This window comes from Macaca nemestrina, chromosome 8 (genome assembly GCF_043159975.1).
Source record: "Macaca nemestrina isolate mMacNem1 chromosome 8, mMacNem.hap1, whole genome shotgun sequence".
In the NCBI taxonomy this organism is placed as follows: Eukaryota; Metazoa; Chordata; class Mammalia; order Primates; family Cercopithecidae; genus Macaca; species Macaca nemestrina.
Genome location: NC_092132.1, coordinates 88,294,030 through 88,306,629, shown reverse-complemented (window position 1 = coordinate 88,306,629; position 12,600 = coordinate 88,294,030). Strand labels below are relative to the sequence as shown.

Here is a 12,600-nt window from a genome sequence, read left to right as displayed (position 1 = left end):
TAATGATTTTTTTTTTTTTTTTTTTTTTTTTGAGACGGAGTCTTGCTCTGTCGCCCAGGCTGGAGTGCAGTGGCCGGATCTCAGCTCACTGCAAGCTCCGCCTCCCGGGTTCACGCCATTCTCCTGCCTCAGCCTCCCGAGTAGCTGGGACTACAGGCGCCCGCCACCTCGCCCGGCTAGTTTTTTGTATTTCTTAATAGAGACGGGGTTTCACCGGGTTAGCCAGGATGGTTTCGATCTCCTGACCTCGTGATCCGCCCGTCTCGGCCTCCCAAAGTGCTGGGATTACAGGCTTGAGCCACTGCGCCCGGCCAGGATAATGATTTTTGATGCTCTTTCAGTTATTGGAAAGCTTACGTTTCAAACAATTTGGGTATGTACATCTACTTTTTCAAATCCAAAGTTTATGAAAACCAAGTACCAATAAAATATTTTGGTGAAAATTTAGCATCTGAATTGAGACATATTGTAAGTATAAAATACACACTAGGTTTAGAAGATTTTGTTTAAAAAACATAAAATATAGTCATTAATAATTTTCATTTTGATTACATGATAAATAAAAATACTTTATAATGAGTTAAATACTATATGTTATTAAAATTAATTTTACCTTTCAGTTTTCACTTTTTACTATGTGGCTACTAGAGCATTTAGAATTATACATGCTGCTGCTTGCATTATATTTCTTCCTTTCTTTTTTTTTTTTTTAGATGGAGTATCAGTCTGTCGCCTAGACTGGAGTGCAGTGGCGTGATCTCTGCTCACTGCAACCTCCGTCTCCCGGGTTCAAGCAATTCTCCTGCCTCAGCCTCCTGAGTAGCTGGGATTACAGTCACATGCCACCTTTCCCAGCTAATTTTTGTATTTTTAGTAGACATGGGGTTTCACCATGTTGGTCAGGCTGGTCTTGAACTCCTGACCTTGTGATCCACCTGCCTCGGCCTCCCAAAGTGCTGGGATTACAGGTGTGAGCCACCACGCCTGGCAACTTGCATTATATTTCTATTGGACAGAACTAGAGCTACTCTAGAGTAAAATACATGGGGCAAGGTTAGAATCACCTTTTAAAAATATGCAGTTATAAAAACCTACTGAACAGAAAAATAGAGAACTAGGAATGAAATCCTGTGTCCTCATAGAATCTAGCTTGAGCAACAATCCTGCTAAATCAGATTAGTGAAAAAATCTACCACCCTTGATATCTGACCACTTTAATATCTTATTGTCATGGCCTGCCTCCAGCAGTCCTATCAAGTCAGTTTAAGCAGGAACTCCTTATCCTTGATGTTTACCCTAGTAATTTTCCATCCACTAACCCCACCCTTGGTTATAAATTCCCACTTATCCTTGTTGGAGTCGGAGTTGTCCAATCTCTCCACTGCAAGACCCTGTGGTGGTAACCCTATCACCATAGCTCTCTTGAATACAGTCTGCCTTACCATCTTTAACAAGTGTTTGGAGAATGTTCTCATTTAGCAGGCGGCAAGAGCTGTGTCTTTTCTGCTCCGTACTTCTAGTGCCTAGCATAGCACATAGCAAAGAACAGGTGCTCAATTAGCACTTGTTGACTGAACAGTCAGGGCTCACCATGCACCTCTTCCCTCCCATTCTTTCCTCTAGCTGACATGCCAGTATTGCAGCACTGCATTAGATGTCTAGATACGCTCCTTATTTAACATATGGCATATCTAGCAAAAAGAAAAATGAAAATGCTTAAAAGGAATTCTGTATACATATTTTCTCAGTGTGGGTCTCAAAACTTGGAGAGTTCAGATATTCAGAATGCTATCTATACAAAGATCAGAAAAGAGTTGTTTTCAATTGCAGGCTTTATATATTTCCATTAGAAGATCTGTGCTTAACCCACAGGATCAAAACAATATATACTGTACTTGTCATGACTAGAGGCAGTTTGAGAGATCAAACAGACCTGAGGTTCAAACCCTGCCTCCTCTACCTGATAGCATAATCTCCGGCAAACTACTTAGTCTCACTAAGTCTCACTGTGCTCAAGGGTAAATTGGCAATAAATCTAACTATCCCCTGAGGTCACTGTGGAGATCAAGAAGCATGCAAAACACACAGCACAGCACTCACATGGTAAGATCGCAGTATACCTTAGCAATTTTTAGCAATTTTTATTATGAATAATAGTAATAAACAAAATGTGTCAGCTAGTGTATTTTATTATAAGCATCAGAAATAGAGTCCGATTAACTTAAGCAAACAAGGGGGGAAGGAAGGTTAGTTATAAATGCTGTAAAGCAGCAGAGAACAGAAAGGAAGACTGAATCAGGAAAAATAGATAGCAAGGATGCTCTGGGAAACTACATTTCATAAATTTAAAAATTTACTCAAAATGCCATGATCAGAATGATTCACCTCGGATGATTGTTCTGCCCTGTGCTGCTAGGTTAGATGTTCAAGTTACAAATTCATGGAAGAGAGTTTTATCTGCCTAGTATGGGTAATTTTATGCCAACCCTTTGGCATGGCGGCAAAGGTGGCAGGGGTGGCTTGCAGGTCTGCACCACCTTGATTGACAGTTTCTTCAAGAATATATTCACATGGTATGGGTTATCCCTCTCAGTAAAATTGGAGTGTTGCTTTCAAAACGAGGAGTAAGGAATGCTTTACAGGTAAAAACAGCAGATGTTCTCTACACATCGTTTTATCATAAGCTATAGATTACACAGTCTCTGCAGTGTTTGTACAGGATATAGAAAAGCTTTTGTTATTATCTGGTTCACTCCAGTGAAATAGAAGTAAAACAGGTGGAGAGCTGCCTGCTGAGGATGCGGCCCTGAGATAAGGATTCCTGGAATGTTTGAGCTGGGAGGGGTGGATTGCCCAAAGCAATCTATATTATTTGAGACTGTAGGAAAATTTGAATAGTGGTGGAAGGATGCCAAATTCTAGATGGAGAGATGTGGCCCTTGAACTCTAAAGCACAACATCAGACAAGAGAATGAGCAAAAGTGAGAGACTAAAAAATAGAGAGTAAAATGAATTGGGTTTGAAAGACTTAGAGCATCTAGTGCAGTTAAAGCTCTGAATACGAGTAAGGTGGTTTATTTCTTGTTTTTCTGCCTCCCAGAGCATTTCCAGTGGCTAAAGATGAATGCTTCAAGGAATCATCCGAAGAGGTTCTGCAGGGCTAGAGAGACTCCAAACATAAGAATTGGGCAAACACTGAACTGGATGTGGTTGCTGAATTGTTTCTGTCCTTATCTTGTCCAGATGTTTTACATCTTTCATCAGGAAATTTCTCCACTGTCCTTGAGCTAATGTTTTCCATCAATAACATTAGCTCTATCACTGCCCGTCAATAGAGCAGTGCTGATCTGTGACAACATTTTCACTGATCTGTAGTCATATCAAAGAATAGAAAAATAGGCTGGACGTAGTGGCCCATGCCTATAATTCCAGCACTTTGGGAGGCCAAGATGGGCAGATCACTTGAGGTTGGAAGTTCAAGACCAGCCTGACCAACATGGATAAACCCCGTCTCTACTAAAAATACAAAATTAGCCAGGCGTGGTGGCACATGCCCGTGATCCCAGCTACTCGGAGGATGAGGCAGGAGAATTGCTTGAACCCTGGAGTCGGAGGTTGCGATGAACCCAGATTGCACCATTGTACTCTAGCCTGGGCAACAGGAGCGAAACTCCATCTCAAAAAAAAAAAAAAAAAAAAAAGAATAGAAAAGTAAAAATTCATATTTCTCAAGTGAGGTTTTCATAAAATTAAACTTCCCCAATTTGAAGGGTTTTTATTCTAAAATTATGTCCTTCTTCATTCTGGTTTCTCTTCAGATTGTATAAACCTTTTGGTTTTTACTAAAATTATGTCCTCACACATTTTGATGTTAAAATGTCCTTATTTTTAGTGGGAAGATGGCAAGAATGGATCATAGTTTTTATAAATATCTTTACTTGGCACAATAAATACCTGGCAACTCTATATTGGTTTCCTCTCTACTTTTTAAAAAAAAAATCATGTTAGTCTGTAAAATATAAAACCTGAAAACCATGGCTCTAAATGCCTCTAAGTCACTCATGGCTTCCTTCCCACGTGAGTGCACACGGGCAAAGTTGTTACAGTCCCCATCAGCAGGAGGAACACAGGAGACCCAAGTTCAAATCCTGCTTCTCCACTTACTGGTCCTTTGACCTGGAATAAGACGTTTGGTTTTATCTGTAAAATAGCAATGAGTATTGTACCTACCTTATAATGGTTCTTATGGGGTGCTCAGTAGATGTTTGCTCTAATGACTGCTATTACTAATTTCAGGTAAATTTTTTTTGTCTCTCAAATTATAATTAGAGTTTAGACTTTAAAGACCAGATCTTTTCATCTAAATTTTTATATCTCAAAATACTGTCTAAATAATGGACAAATCCCTCCTTAAGATAACCATTTAAATTCATTCTCTGAAAAAAAGTATTGCATCATGAAATGAAAATCACCCTTAAAAATATAAATTGCAAAGTGAATGGTGATTTTCCTTTGACTTTCCATTGATACCAGAAGGAGCTAGATTGTCAGAATCCTTTAGAATTGTAAAGAAAATGGCAAAGGCGACCAGGGTCTGTTCCTCATTTGTTGTGAGTAGATACTTATCACCAACACCCATAGGTCTAATCCTGTCTAAATCTAGAAATAAGAGCTTATACTCAATAACTTCTAAAAATTCCCCAGATCAGAGCAATTGGATTTAAACTTCATAAGCAAACAATATTGTATAACTTTTAATTGCCTAATTGTAGGCTCAAGCATGTTACGTTATTTTCATTTCAAAGTTTAAAGCCCAAGTCTATTTAAATAAGCTGAAATCAATGGCACTTCATAAACTGCCTCTTTTACAACAATTTCACAGTCATTCTCTGTCCTTTTTTTCTTTGCAATAGCTTCAACTTTCATCCTTTCAGAACAGATCACTGGCAGAATGTTCCTACAGTAGAAATAACTACTTTGTAGTTTTGTTTTATTATCAAGATCTGAAATATTTTAACAAATGTAAGTCGGTTGGTGGGACCTGGCAAGCTCTGGAAAGAGCTCTGGAGAGGAACCAAAATATGTCTCTCACATGTTCCCACGCCTTCTTATGTAATAAAAAGAGAACATGCTGCCTGAATGTCTTTCATCATTATGATTCTCTAAGGCTGTCTGAAGTGTATGGATAATCCCATTGTTACCTAATCCATCACAGTACTTAATATTCCCAGGAGCACCCTTCCGGCTTTCCATGGAAAATTTCAGTTTCAGAAACCTGGGTTTGGAAAGCTCAACATTCTTGATTTCAAGAAACGAATTGAGAAGCCTGGTGAGCAGGGTAAGCTTGAAGGGTGGGGCTGGTATTCAGATCTGGGTATTTTCACCTACAATTCCCTCAGATGGGTTTTGCGATTAGATTTGACAGTCTCTGGAGGCTGTATCTCCATAGGCCTAGAGCAGCAGGCTCACTTTCAAACAGTAAAAGGAAATCTGATAGAATGCAATGGGTGATAAGGTCATGTTTTCCTGTGCAGTATTTATTTGTTCTGCTCTGACACTAGGTTTTGTGGCTCAAATTAAATTTTAACAAAGGCTGTCTGAGAGATTCCCCTGGGAAGGGGCTGAGTCAAGTTGGGAGGGTAGAGCACTGTGGCGGATGAACTTGGGGCAAAGCTGCACTGAACATTTGGATGAAAGCTAAGGGCTCAGGATGACCACTCCACATGAGCAGGGGGACAAGGCCACACTGCAACATCAGCCAGGTGTGCAGTGAAGAGTGGGGTTCAGGGCGGGTGCAGTGGCTCACACCTGTAATCCCAGCACTTTGGGAGGCCAAGGTGGGTAGATCACTTGAAGCCAGAAGTTCGAGACCAGCCTGGCCACCATGGTGAAACCCTATCTCCACTAAAAATCCAAAAATTAGCCAGGTGTGGTGGCACACACCTGTAATCCCAGCTACTCGAGAGGCTGAGGCATGAGAATTACTTGAACCCAGGAGGTAGAGGTTGCAGTGAGCCAAGATCACACTACTGCACTCCAGCCTGGGCAACAGAGCCAGAATCCAGGTGCTGAAGATATAGCAGAAAACAAAACAGACAGTGTCCCTGTCCATTAAGAACCTGTTTTTTATTGAGAGTTGTGTATAATAAATACGTAACAAATAAAGCAGAGTATAATTTCAGGAAGTAATAAATGCTAAGAAGAAAGCTGAATAAGAACCACAAGATGGAGATAATGAAAAGAAAGCCACTTTAAGTATGCTTATCATATTTGAGGGACAGCATCTGTGAGAAGAAGAAATTTGAGTTGAGGGGAGCTGATTAAAACCAGGGAATTTTCTGTGTAAAGATCCCATGGAGCAGTTCTCAGGGAGAACAGCACATGCAAAGGCCCAGTGGTGGAACAGTTTGGCATGACTGAGAAATGGCAATCTCAGTGTGCCAAGAACAGGTTGAGCAAGAGGAAAACCTGGCAGGCAATGAGTTTGAAGAGAGACAGCAGGCAGGTTTTAGGGCCTTCCAGGCCCTGGTTAAAAGCTTGAATTTTATTTAAAATGAAATGAGACATCACTGGAAGATATTTAATAGGAGAATTATTTCATTAAATTCCATTCTAAGAAAACCACTCTGGCTGAATGTTGTAGCACAAATTGGAGGTAGACAAAGAGTCATGGCAGGGAGAATAATTAATAGACCAGACTGGACATTATGGACCAGGATCATGAAAATAGAAATAAATATCTCAAAAATATGTATAAAATTAGAGATAGAAATAATAGATCTTGCTAACAAATTAGTTGTGGGGGTTAAAAAAATAAGGACAGAATCAAGAAAGGGTCTTTGAATTTCAGATCAAGAAGGCAAGGATTCTGGGCAGGTTGTTCTCCTTATTTATTCTCCGTTAAAATTATAAACCACCATTTCTTGGTTACTGTAGATTTTTGCTCTCAGCCTTGTAACTGTTCATTTTTGTCACTTGCAGCATAGCTACACTCTGCAAATGATCAAAATCAGCATCGCTCACTCTGTGGGGCTCTCGGAAACGAGTCCACTTAGCTCTCCCCAAACTCCACAGGGTTCCCCCAAATGGCAGCACTGGGGCCCAGCGTGAAGCAGCTAATGCTGTGTATGGGATGCAATTTCAAAACAACCCAGATTCATTCTAGCTAATCAAGTGGGCCAGAGGCGAGCGCACCTCAGATGTCCACAACCACACAATCCCCATGGCCCGTTTTATATTCTCAAATATATTTCTTTGAATAATTTTTTGAAGTGAAATTGTTTTGAATTCCCATAATCTTTCTGTTGAAATTTATGAAAAAAAAATGATTCATGTGCTCTTCTGGATATAAAATGTAACTAGAAAAGTAAAGCAAAAATAAAATCAATTCCATGTTAGGAAAGGAAATTCAGAATTTATACATTCGATGAAGAAAGCTGGGACATAATTAATTAGCAACTATTCTTAAATTTGGATGAGCAAATGTGTTCTGTTTTGATTGTGGAACGCTCGGCTGCGGAGACGTTCTGGATCTGATGCCAATCAGCCTCCCATTTTTACTTAATTAAGTGTCATCTAGAGCTCCTGCTGGCATAAAATGGTTTCAAGTTCTCCTGTTTTTCTTTTGCTTTCTTGTCAAAATCCATTTACTAAATGGTATCAAAAACTATCTTTTAATACAGAAAAGGTAGAGGTGTGGATAGGTATGCAGAACAGGATCTGTGGAAGCAGATAAACTCACCTGAATCCAAGCTCTGTCACTTTCTAGCACCTGCTCTTTGCTATTATTTCACCTTTCAAATCCTTAGTTTCCTCAAGTGCAAAACAGGTAAAAATGCTCACCTCATAATGCTGTTGTTAGGACTAAATGACATAGAGTAAGGACTTAATGAATGAATGGTTGTTCTTTTGTAATAATTATAGACTCATAGGAAATTGCACAAAGAATATGGAGACGTCCCCGTGTGCTTCGCCCAGTTTACCTCAATGGTTACTCCTTACATATAGTACAATACCAAAACCACAGAATTGATTTTGATATAATGTGGATGTATATTTTGAGGTCATTTTATCACACATGTGTATTCCTATAGTTACCACTACAATCAAGATAAAGAACTCTTCCATCACTACAAAGGTCTCTCCCTCACGCTACCCATAAAGTCACACCCACTTCTTTCCCTCACTCCCACCAACTCTAACCTCTAGCAACTGCCAATCACTATAGTGATGAGTTTTCCATCGCTGTAATTTTGTATTTAAATATAAATGAGAATGTTGATGTAAATGGAATAACAGTGCATGACCTTGAGACTGGCTTTCCTTTTTCTTTCAGCATAATGAACTTGAGATTGATCTACGTGGTTGCATGTGTCAATAGTTCATTTCTTTTTATTCCTGAGTAGCACTCAATGGTATGCATATACCACAGTTCATTTAGCAATTCACTTATTGAAAGACATTTTGGTTGTCTTTGGGTTTTGGCTATTGCAAGTAAAACTACTTGGGAACACCTTATACAGGTTTTTGTCTGGATATAAATTTTCAGTTCTCTGAGATAAACACCCAGGAATGTGATTGCTCAGTTTTGTGAACTTTTTATCAAATTCTCCTGTTATGAGTCACAAGATTGCAGTTGTTGCAATACAAGAGATTGCCAATAAGCTCCACCAAAGGCAAGGAGAGGAAGTTGAATAAAATCCTTGGGGAGTACATTAGTCCATTTTCTGTTATGTAGAATACCTAGAACTGGGGAATGTATACAGAAAAGAAATTTATTTCTTACAGTTATGGATGCTGAGAAGTCTCAGATTGAGGGATCACATCTGAAGAGAGCCCTCTTGCTGGTGGGGACTCTCTGCAGAGGCTTGAGGCAGCACAGGGTGTCATATGGCAAGGGGGTAAGCATGCTTACATGCTAACTCAGGTCTCTCTTCCTCATCTTATAAAGCAGCAAGTTCCCCTCCTGTGGTAATTTATTAATTCATTAATCCCTTAATGGTTTAATCCATTCGCGAGGGCAGAACCCTCATGACCCTCTCACCTCTTAATTTTAGGTCTACCTCTTAATACTGCACGGTGGAGACTGAGTTTCAACATGAGTTTTGTAGGGGACATTCAAACATAGCAGGTAGGATTGCAAAACAATTATATGTTAATCGGGATAATTAATATTAGCTACTCCAACAAACAACCCCACAATCCTAGTAGCTCGAAACAGTCATCATTTATTTCTTCCCCAGTCAATGTCCACTGTGGGTTGGGCAGCTCTGCTAAGTGACTCTCTCTCTCTACTCTGTGGCTCCACCCATTGCAGGGTTCTAACAGCTCTGCCATTTTTGCTTTTAGCTGGGTGGATGGGAGAGAAAGGAGAGCCCATGAAAAATCAGTCTGGATGTTTTTGGACTCCGGCCTGCAAATGGCGTACACTGCTTTTGTTTACATTCCATTAGCTAAAACCAGTTACATCACCTCCACTAACTACAAGCAAGGTTAGGAAATGCATTCTCCCGAGAAGAGGTAATGAAGCATCTATCTGGCTAGGCTCTGTCACAGAGAAGCATTGTATCACTAGTAAGCAGCAGCTGTGAACTAGCAGAGAGACAGATATTGTGTTATTGCTATTAAAGCATTGCAAGTTGAACTTAAATTTTGTTTGAGGTAAATTCAGTAGCAATCCTTGAATCACTTTCTATGAGGATGACTGACAGAACTAAAGGCAAGGTAATACCTGTAACACAGATAACAGTGCCCACTATTTGGTAGTCACAATCATGAAGGCAGCTGATGCATACTGCGTATATTAAATGCTCCTGACTGGAAGTAGGTGATCTTTGGGGAATTCAGGAGTGAAGAGGGGATGAAGAAAGAAGAAATGGAAATGTGCCCAGACCAGACTCACTGGCCTCTCTTGACAGCTTTCAAGGATTCTGCTCATTCTACAAGATATAGCCAGGCTAAATCCAGGTTAAGCCAGGATCATCCAAGGGTCACGTCCAGCCCTCTGACTGTTTTTGTATGGCTGTGAGCTAAAGACAAGGTTTATATGTTTAAATGGTTTTTTTTTAAAAAAGTAAAAAAAGGAATATTATTTTGTGACACTGAAAATTACATGAAATGCAAATTTCATTGTCTATAAGTTTTGTCAGATCTCAACAAAATTCGTTTGTTTCCATATTATTTACGGTTGCTTTCATTCTACCCCACAGAGTTGAATAGTTACAAGAGAGACTGTATGTGGCCTACAAAGCTGAAAACATTTACCCTCTGGCCCCAGTTTGTCCACACCAAGTATAAGCCATCTGGGCCTCATAGCTTTTCAAAGTTTTGAAAATGTTATTAGGTTCATGGAAAGCCATGCCTCTTTTATGCCATCTTTATTTAATGACTTTTTCACATTGGAAAAATGCACTGTTATTTTTTAAAATCCACTTTTAACTAACCTTCATCATCTACTTGTCAGAGGAGCAGTCATCCCGAGCATTAATAATCCTACTGCTGAGCCTGCAGGGATAATGGTATTATCCTTGGAATCTACCAGCATCGACCTTAGAGTTTTCAGTCCTGAAAAAGAACTGCAACACATCCAACATTGCACCATCCTAAAATGTTACATAACTGTCATATAATGTGACTGAAAACCTTCACTATGAAAAAGACATTCCCTGGACATAAAGTGTACAGGTTTTTAACTGTATTTATAAATCGTTAGCTTTTTAAACTTGCTTGTTTCCCTTTGAACAACAAGTTCAAAAGTGTCAGAAAAAAATACAAAGTTTTCTTTAAAGAAAAATGTTCCCATACTGGCAGTGTTGTGAAATACTTCATCTTTTAAAATAACCTCCAGAAACTCAGCTGTAACACCAAAATTGACAGAAATGAAGAAGTAGCCCTTGGGTTATTTTGATATCCTGAGAGAATACCTGAATCTCTCTTCCTCTGATACCTTAGGAAAATTATCACATTTCATATCTCCTCAACAACTCATGAGATTTCCTTTTCCATATCTGTTTTTTTTTTTTTTTTTTTTTTTTTGACAGGGTTTCACTGCCATCACCCATCACCCAGGCTGGAGTGCAGTGGTGTGCTATAGGCTCACTACAACCTTCACCTCCCAGGCTCAAGGGGTCCTCCTGCCTCAGCCTCCTAAGTAGCTGGGACTACAGGTGTGCACCAACACACCCCACTAATTTTTGTATTTTTAGTAGAGATAGGGTTTCATCATGTTGGCCAGGTTGGTCTTGAACTCCTGACCTCAAGTGATCTGTCCACCTCAGCCTCCCAAAGTGCTGGGATTACAGGCATGAGCCACTGTGCCCAGCCTGGTTCTGTTTTAAATGTGTAGTTGACAAGAGCACTGGCTTAGAAATCAGACTGCTCCAGATTCACACTCTCCTCTGGTACTTAAGCTCTGTGACTTTGGGTAAACTACATGCTGCCCTGTGTCTCAGTTTCCTCATCTGTAAAAAGGAGGTCACACAGGGCTGACTTCAGAGAGTTACTGTAGAATCAAAGGGGGTATATCATATAAAGTCCTTACCACAGTGCCTGGCACACAGAAAACTGTCAATAATATTGTCTATGATTAGTGATTTTTGTAGACTCACTATTTTTCAACTGCATGGTTGTAAAACCCAGAAATAGTTACAGAGACAAGTAGTGACCATTATCAACAAAATATAAACCATCTGTCAGTGAATTAAACAAATTCAAACAACAAAAAAATGTCTCTCATTTAGCAAGGTACAGAGTGAAATATATCAGTTACATGGTCAGAAATATTACAGGTATTAACTTAAGCCAACATAATCATTTTGCATAATGCTGTCTTAAACTCTTAGTAAATCTTAAGATTTATATAACCACCTGATTAACTCATCTGCCCCTATTTAAGTCCTTCTCATGATGAGGAAAACACTGTCCCTTGAAGCAACCCATTATGATTTGAAACACTCTTCCTTAAACTGAACTGAAAATTGTTTCTCTAGTGCTTACAACCTTTGGATCAAATCCCACACTCTGGAGACAAATCTAATAGTGCTTACCTTTGACAGGCCTTCAAATGTTTGATAACGTCCACACTTCTCCTGAGTTAACTTCTCCAGTTCCTTTAACTCTTCATCACACCACAGGGTTTGTGGAGCCTTCATCGTCTTGGCGACGAATCCCATTGTGCTTTAAGAATAACACAACCCCCTTTAAAAAAAAAATCTCTAGACCCTGCCCTGTGGCAACTGAACAACCACCTAAATTAACCCAACTGTGCAGCTGGAGAAAAGGATTCTAAGTATGTTCTCAGAGCAAAATTCAAAGCAACTTATTTAATGTTTTCACTGGTTCTGTTCTACAGGTTAGAATAACATAACAATAATACTGAGAGGCAGCATGAGAAACTAAAACTTTAGGACTCAGTGTTTAGATAATTTAAAATTGGAGGTCTTGTTTATTTAGTCCCCCATACCTCTAAATAGATTCTGAATGTCTGAATGATACTGAACCCAGCAATTGAATGAATGTGCTTTTCTTTCCAACAGTATGTCAAGAACTGTGAAGGGTCTGAGATTTTATCCTATTTGCAAACTAACAAGTGAGCCTGCCACC

The 12,600-nt window shown here is 39.5% G+C and overlaps 1 long non-coding RNA gene across 1 annotated transcript in view; it reads right to left on the bottom strand.

Moving 5' to 3' along the window:
- The window catches only part of LOC105482262 (uncharacterized), a 72,122-nt gene extending 60,020 nt beyond the window's left edge, over window positions 1–12,102 (bottom strand). Inside the window, exons 1-2 of the long non-coding RNA XR_987508.2 lie at window positions 12,045–12,102; window positions 10,443–10,574 (exon numbers count right to left, since the gene is read on the bottom strand). This is a non-coding gene — a long non-coding RNA (uncharacterized lncRNA). The remainder of the gene's footprint in view (window positions 1–10,442; window positions 10,575–12,044) is intronic.
- Between the last annotated feature and the right edge of the window lie 498 nt (window positions 12,103–12,600).